Source organism: Rhagoletis pomonella, unplaced genomic scaffold, assembly GCF_013731165.1.
Source record: "Rhagoletis pomonella isolate Grant_MI unplaced genomic scaffold, Rhpom_1.0 Rhpom_scaffold_00006, whole genome shotgun sequence".
NCBI lineage: Eukaryota > Metazoa > Arthropoda > Insecta > Diptera > Tephritidae > Rhagoletis > Rhagoletis pomonella.
The window spans coordinates 3,104,488-3,112,234 of NW_023458560.1; positions in this window are offsets into that span (position 1 = coordinate 3,104,488).

Genomic DNA, 7,747 nt, shown 5'->3' on the forward strand with positions numbered 1-7,747 from the left:
CTGCTAGAAATATTTTTGAGGAGTGTTGCCACCTATTTGAAAATTTTAACTCAGTCAAATTGATAAAATAAATAAAATATTGCCATGTGGGTGTCAAACTAAAGAGTTTTAAAAAGGCTTACAGTCGAAAATATTGTAAAGGAAGGTTGCCACCTGTTAAAAATTTTGAGCAATTTAATTGATAAACTAAATGATATATTACAATATAGATATTAAATTAAAGAGGTTTAAGAAAGATAACTGCTGGAAATATTTTTTAGGGGGGTTACCGCCTATTTTAAAAGTTTTAACCCAGTTAAATTGATAAAGTAAATGAAATATTGCAAGGTATAAAACTAAAGAGTTTAAAGAAGGCTCACAGGCGAAAATATTTTAAAGGAGGATTGCCACCTGTTAAAAAATTTAGCGCAATTTAATTGATAAACTAAATTATATATTACAATATAGATATTAAATTAAAGAGGTTTAAAAAAGATGACTGCTGGAAATATTTTTGAGCAGGGTTGCAACCTATTTGAACATTTTAACTCAGTTAAATTGATAAAATAAATGGAATATTGCAATGTGGGTATTAAACTTTAGAGTTTTAAGAAAGCTTATAGCCGAATATATTTTTGAGGAGGGTTGTTACCTGTTTAAAATTTAACTACATTTAATCGATAAAATAAATGACTTATTACAATATAGGAATCAAATCAAAGAGGTCTAAAAAACATGACTGCTGGAAATATTTTTGAGGGAGGTTGCAACCTGTTTTAAAATTGTAACTCAGTTAAATTGATTAAATAAACGAAATATTGCAATGTGGGTATCAAACTAAATAGTTTTAAGAAGACTTACAGCCGAAAATATGTTTGAGGAGGTTTGTTACCTGTTTGAAAATTTAACTCAATTAAATTGATAAAATGAATGAAATGTTACAATATTGGTACCAAACGAAAGGTATTTGAGAAATCTTGATTTGCAAATATTCTAAATAGGATTATGCAATATGTAAAATAAACTGAAAATATTGAAATTAAATGAAGTATTATAACTGGTTCGAAACGGAAAGTGATTGGGAAAGCTTTACTAGAGAAATTTTTTTAATGTTTCTACTTATCCAAATCCGGACAGTTTGAAAAAAGAGAATTTACGATATCTTATCAAACGAAGTGATAAGTTGGTATACAAATTTCGCAATGAAAAAAAATTAATAAAAAGTTACGAATACAAATGAAGAAATGATAAAAAGCGTAACGAAAACATAAAAATATCCCGTGAAATGAAATAATGAAAACTTAAAATTGTTGTAACATTCCTTTACATTATAAAACAATTAAATTTGAATTATAAACAATTTCGTTTGGTCGCCATAGCGCCATAGGTCAAAACAAAGTGAAGCGGCGAGTGAAGCGAAGAGCTTTCATCGAGCAAGGCTTCAATTAAAAAAGTGTGTGTACGCTTTGCTCTTCACTATACGCTCTCCCCATATATGTAATACTTCTATATTGGCAGTACGTTGAAAGTACATCCGCCAACATTAGAGTGCAGATATATAATGATAGAGCGAGAAAACCAACCAACCAATGTACTCAGAATGACAATTGAAAAGAATAAAAAATCAGGAGCGGTGCAGTAATCGTCAATATTTTAGAAAATTAAATTTTAATTAAAGCCAAAAAAAAATTGTGTTTAACTTTTGAACAAAAAAGTAAGGAAAAAGGAATCGTGTTGCACGCGTCAGTATGTTATACTATTTACTTAAAAATGAGCCGTATCAGGGAAAACGGGCAGACGCTACATGCTGGATAAGGAGCTGGAAAGGAAGGCACGGATCCTCTCATCCTATCTTTTAAGAGTGGTTATGGTGATCGCCTCAAGTGGAACTTTTACATCTCTTGCTGCTTATTCAAATCCGCCGGTTACCACAAAGCTCGCCCCAATCACGTTCAGGGAAAAATTTTTGGTTATTTTATTTTTCAATTTTTTTAATATTTGTAATTTAAACCGCTCCTGGAGTGACTTGACAGTGGTTTGTTTGTAATAGTTCACGAATATACATTTATACTATCACATGCAAACGTTTATTTGATAGGCTGTCTCCCTTTGATTGCGGAATAAAAACACATAGTGAAGATACGTTACTATCAATATAGAAGTATTAGATATATGGCTATACCATTGAAACATATGCGGTTGAAATCGACGCTTTGCTCGATGCTCTTCGCTCGCCGCTCCACTATGTTTATGGCCTAAGTATATTGCGAGTAAAGAAATTTTGAATAACATCAGATAATATTATTATGATTATGATTACTATTACTATTGTGAACTCCTGGCGTGTAATTTCTGGTGGATACCAATGACATCGATATCATCGGTAACAGAAACGTCGAAGTCTGTCCTGCCTTTTCCAAGTTGGGTAGAGAAGCAAAGCGATTGGGTTTGGTGATCAACGAAGACAAGACGAAGTATCTCCTGTCATCAAACAAAGAGTCAGAGCAGTCCCGCCTTGACACCCACATTACTGTTGCCAGTTGTCATATCGAGAAAGTAGAGAATGTCGTTTACTTGGGAACCAGCATTAACACCGATAATAATGTCAGTATGGAAATCCAATGCAGATCACTCTAGCCAACAAATGCAACTTTGGACTGAATAGGCAATTCGGGAGTAAAGTTCTCTCTCGACGTACAAAAACCACACTCTATAAGTCACTCATCATGCCCATGCTGGTATGTGGCGCAGAAGCTTAAACAATGACAACATTCGATGAGACGGCTCTTGAAGTATTGGAGAGAAAGATCTTAGGGAAGATTTACAGGCCTCTGCGCGTTGGCGACGGGAGTACCGCAGACGATGGAACGTTGAGTTGTATGAGCTTTACAACGAAATGGACATAGTGTATCGAACGAAAATACAGCGGCTCCGCTGGCTTGGCCACGTCGTTCGAATGGGAAGCGACGTTCCAGTTCTGAAAGTATTAAACTCGCAATCCGCTGGTGGTAGCAGAGGAAGAGGGAGAGACCAAGTGGATAAGAACTTGGCTTCACGGGGCATTTCCCATTGTCGTCAGTTGGCACAGAGAGAAACGACTGGCGTTCTTTGTCGACCTCGGCCAAAATGGCTTAGGCGTTTACAGCGCCAAATAAGATTGATTATTTATGGCAACGGTTCGTTCAAACAATTACATAACCTTAGCTATCGCTTCGCCTGGAATTGCTACCAGGTGGAAACATTGTTAATTCAGCTCTTAAGCTGCCATTGAACATATAAATCATCGAAACTCCTACTTGCAATATTTCCAGGACACCCGGTATGGAAAAGTAGTACAAAAATTTAAACTAATTATTTGAGATCAATGAACGAAGGCACATAAAAAATTGCTTGAGGTCCTTGATCCATTGTCGCGGGATTTGCATGGAAACGTCCAACCATTCGGGAATGTATTAATATTGCCCTCAGGAGATTTTACGCAAACATTGTCTGTAATTTCTTGATTAACACTAGATAAATGCTTACCTGAAATAGTCAACATTGTGGCTAGACGAACATACATATATACACTGCAGCCGAGGGATTTTCGCGACAAGTACTGGACATTGGGAACGGAAAGCTGCCAGCTAACGAGAGATTGAGGGCCGGTTGCTCAAAGCCTGATAGACACTAATCACCGATTAACATCGTTATCGACGTTTTCGGCTCCATGCAAATAACATGGTGTCGGTAACGTCGATAACGATGTTTAACCGGGGATTAGTGTCAACCAGGCTTTGAGCAACCGGCCCTAAGACGAATTGTATTGCCTGATTATTTTTGTAACTAAGGAACATCAAAAGGAGAACTGATGGAAAGAATGTTTCTTAATTAAGAAAATTAATTACAGGCTCAGTCAACGAGCTATTCTTGCTGCGAAGAATAAGGATGTCTATCAACTAAATAAGAGTGGTATTGACAACAGTCGTTGCTTGAGCTGGTCTGCTCTTTTACCAGACTGCCAGGCCACTTGCTCACTTTGGTGAACACCACTAATGTTATTCAATCCGGCATTCAAAGTGCCAACTGTTAAGCTGAGGGAGAGCGGGAGACCAGGACTCAAATCGTAACATCCGTTCACCGATCGAAAACCATACGAAAGAAAATTACGTGATACGTCAGGCAGCATAAGCTGAATGAGACAAAGACTACGTTCACGTATGTCATAACCTGAAAAATTTAGTTTTACGTGACGAGTAATACGATATCGTATGTGACGATTCGAGCCCAGGTTTAGAGTTGTGGTCGAGTTAGAGTAGATGAGGAGGTAGGGATTACCGTGTTTGTGTATCGAGCTCAATGAGTCCGTATGGTTTATAGGTGCACATGAAGTCAGCCACGCACTTCATATACCTGATATGCGAGAGAGAAAGAGAGAGAGAGAGATATGCGGGTAGGCTGATGAAGCGGTAGCGCAAGATGTGACCGTTGCACCGTGTATTCATTGTGGGACTCCATTGGAGGAAAACTGGGAAAAGAGCTGGGATTTATCCAGGGATGCATTCGTGCAGAGCCCCAGTGTGGTTTGTAAGCAGTAGCTTAATACCATGCCAAAAATTACTCAGGGAGTGGAGTGTGGGTGGTGCTCAAAGCACCGTGTGACAGCCAAGCTGGGTTAGCGTTGACCATAGCTGAAAATGCCAGCGACTTATCACTTCACTAAGTTCAGCGAAGAGATATTTGAGCATTGCATAAAAAATGCATACCCAATTAAACACGAGCGAAGTGCCTTTAAAAACAAGTGGGTCTGTGTGTTGGCTGTTCTTTGTTTAAGCGGGAAATGCATAAGTCGCTTAAACAATAACATATGCGTCGATAAACACCGTTGTGGAAGAAGACGTATCAGTTAATTATCCAACGGAATTTTTGAAATCGATTGATCTTCCAGGGATGACCCCACATACTGAATGGAAATAGGTGTACCAATTATAACGTTGCGGAATATTAATCAGCTAAAACTCCGCAACAGTACGTGACTCGCAGTTAAGAAATTGATGAAGAACGTAGTGTAAGTAAAGATTTTTACGTGGCCTTTCAAAGTTGAAGAATTCCCACGATTCCGACCGATACACCATTTCAATTTTAAAGATTGCAGTTCCAAATTCGACTAACATTTGGAATCACAATTACTATTGCTCAAGGTTATCCTTTGGAAAAGTATGGTTTAGAGTGAGATGCGGATTGGTTCTTAGATGTTGCGTGTTCCCGTGTCGGCAAACCAGATATCCTTGATATCAATGCAGAGAATGGAAACACGACGAATATTGTGTGCACACAAGTACTTATTACAAAATCAAACTCATATGAAACGTATGCTTTGTTTCGTTAATAATTTATCATCCATGTAACAGGAATATGCCACAGCAAAGCGTGGCAGGGTATAGCTAGTTTAAAATATAAATGAATTCCCTATATGGTACAGGGGTCTTGATTCAAAGGCGGTCAAAACATAGTAAAATTTATGGCTGACAGAGCGTAATTTGCCAAAGAACGTAAAACCAGAGCAAAGCTATTTATGGCAAATTCTATATATCAATTCAATTACATAATCTCAACACGGGTTTTCTAAAGGAAAATCTACTATGACTAATTTATTGGAGTTTACAACTCTTGTCTCAAACGGTTTTAGAGAAAATGCTCATACCGACGTAATATACACCGATTTCAGTAAAGCTTTTGACAAAGTATGTCATTCGTTACTCATCCGTAAACTCGACCTAATTGGCTTTCAGCCCAGTCTTCTTCAATGGATCTCACCTTACCTCTCTGATAGAACACAAAGAGTTATTTATTGTTAATAATTGTTCTTCCAACATCATTCAAGTTTCTTCAGGAGTTCCTCAGGGAAGCCACCTTGGTCCGATTCTGTTCCTGATATTCATTAATGATATTTCTTCTATAATAAAACATTCAAAAATTTTAATGTATGCCGATGATGTGAAACTTTTTAAAACATTGTCCTCTATCGAAGAAAGGTCTTTGTTAAAAGCGGATCTGAACAACGTGGTTAGTTGGTGTAATGCAAACTATATACCACTAAACCTTCAAAAATGTAAAGTTATGTGTTTCTCTCGGAGGGCTGTTCAACCGGCTGTTTATTCAATATCAAATTATAATCTGGAGCAGGTATCCAATTTTGTCGATCTTGGTATCACAATGGAATCCATGTTCAATTTCAACCATCATATTAATGTTACAGTCAATAAAGCCAAAGGCGTTTTTGCATTTGTAAGGCGATGGTCAAAAGAGTTCAAAGATCCTTATGTTACAAAAGCTATTTTTACCAGTTTAGTTAGATACTAGAATACGGATCTATTGTTTGGAATCCCCGCTACCAAGTTCATTCTGAAAGGATTGCATCAATTCAAAAACAGTTCTTGCTTTTTGCATTGCGTAATTTTAACTAGGATTCAGATTATAATCTCCCCCCCCTTACACAAGTCGTCTAAAGCTCATAAATTTGCCTACACTAGCAAGTCGTAGAGAAATGCTAGGTATAATATTTATCGTAGAATTAATGACAGGCTTGATTAATAGCCCGGCCCTCCTGGCTGAGGTAAATTTTTATGTTCCTTCTCGAGTGTCACGACACTTTCGACCTCTATTTTTAAAGCCATGCAAAACTAATTTTGAACTAAACGAATAATTCCGTGGTTTATGTCAAGATTTTAACTGTCATTCCAGCACGTTTGACGTATCGGACTCGATTTTAACTATAAAGAAAACTATTATTTCCACTCTCAATAATTGAAATACTATCTTTAGCATATCCAATCAGCTGATGATTTTTAGATCTCGACACCTAACAAACTCCTGTTTCCACTACTCGGCACCAAAAAACTAAAAAAAAAGGTTCCGTACGTCATGCGGACTGCACCCCTCGTGTCGGTTGGGCGGGAATGGAGGGTAAAAAGCCAATGGGATTAATTAATTAATTAATTCCCAGCGAGTTTTGCTTTACATAAAAATTTGTGCTCTTATTTTCATTTTGACTCACTTCCTTTAATTCAAGTTGGCATTCTGTTTTTGGAATTTGAATAAGTTCTCAGCAAAAACGTTTGTTTAAAAAAATACATATGTGTACATAATGCTTGAAAATATCAATTTTTCCATAACCTTAAACCTTTGGGAATGGACAAAAATTATGTTTTTTAATTTAGACAGAATTGAATATGCGCTATCTGGGACGACAATATCTACATGTAATATTTATTCTGTTTGTTGGCACTATATCCAAACACAAACACATCTTAAGAGTCTTAACAGTGAAACAATTTCTTATTTTCTAAGTTTGCGAATAAAACTTCACACTTAAAATTAAGACGTTTATAACAAACATTTTATGAAGAAAATCCCTTCTTCGTTTAAAATAAAAATAAGCGAAATCGGCCCAATTTCATACAACCCTGCCTGACATGAAAATTTTCTCCACGATAAGGCTAGAAGCCATTTCTAACAGATTTTGGGTCGCTTAGTCAAAAATGGAAACATATATACATATTTCAAATTTAAGAAAACAAGGCAAATAGCAAAATCGGCTAAAAACGGCTAATTTTTTCTGAAAAACGGCTAACAAATCGGCTGCCGGCTAAATCGAAATCTCTCCGGCTGTTTGCTAACAGTTTGCACTGGTCTTCACAGGTTGGTTAAGTGCGGGTAAAGTTGCATACTGTGTACATCAAATCAAATAAAACACCTCTTTGAGGTAAAATTTTCGAGTGACGAAAGC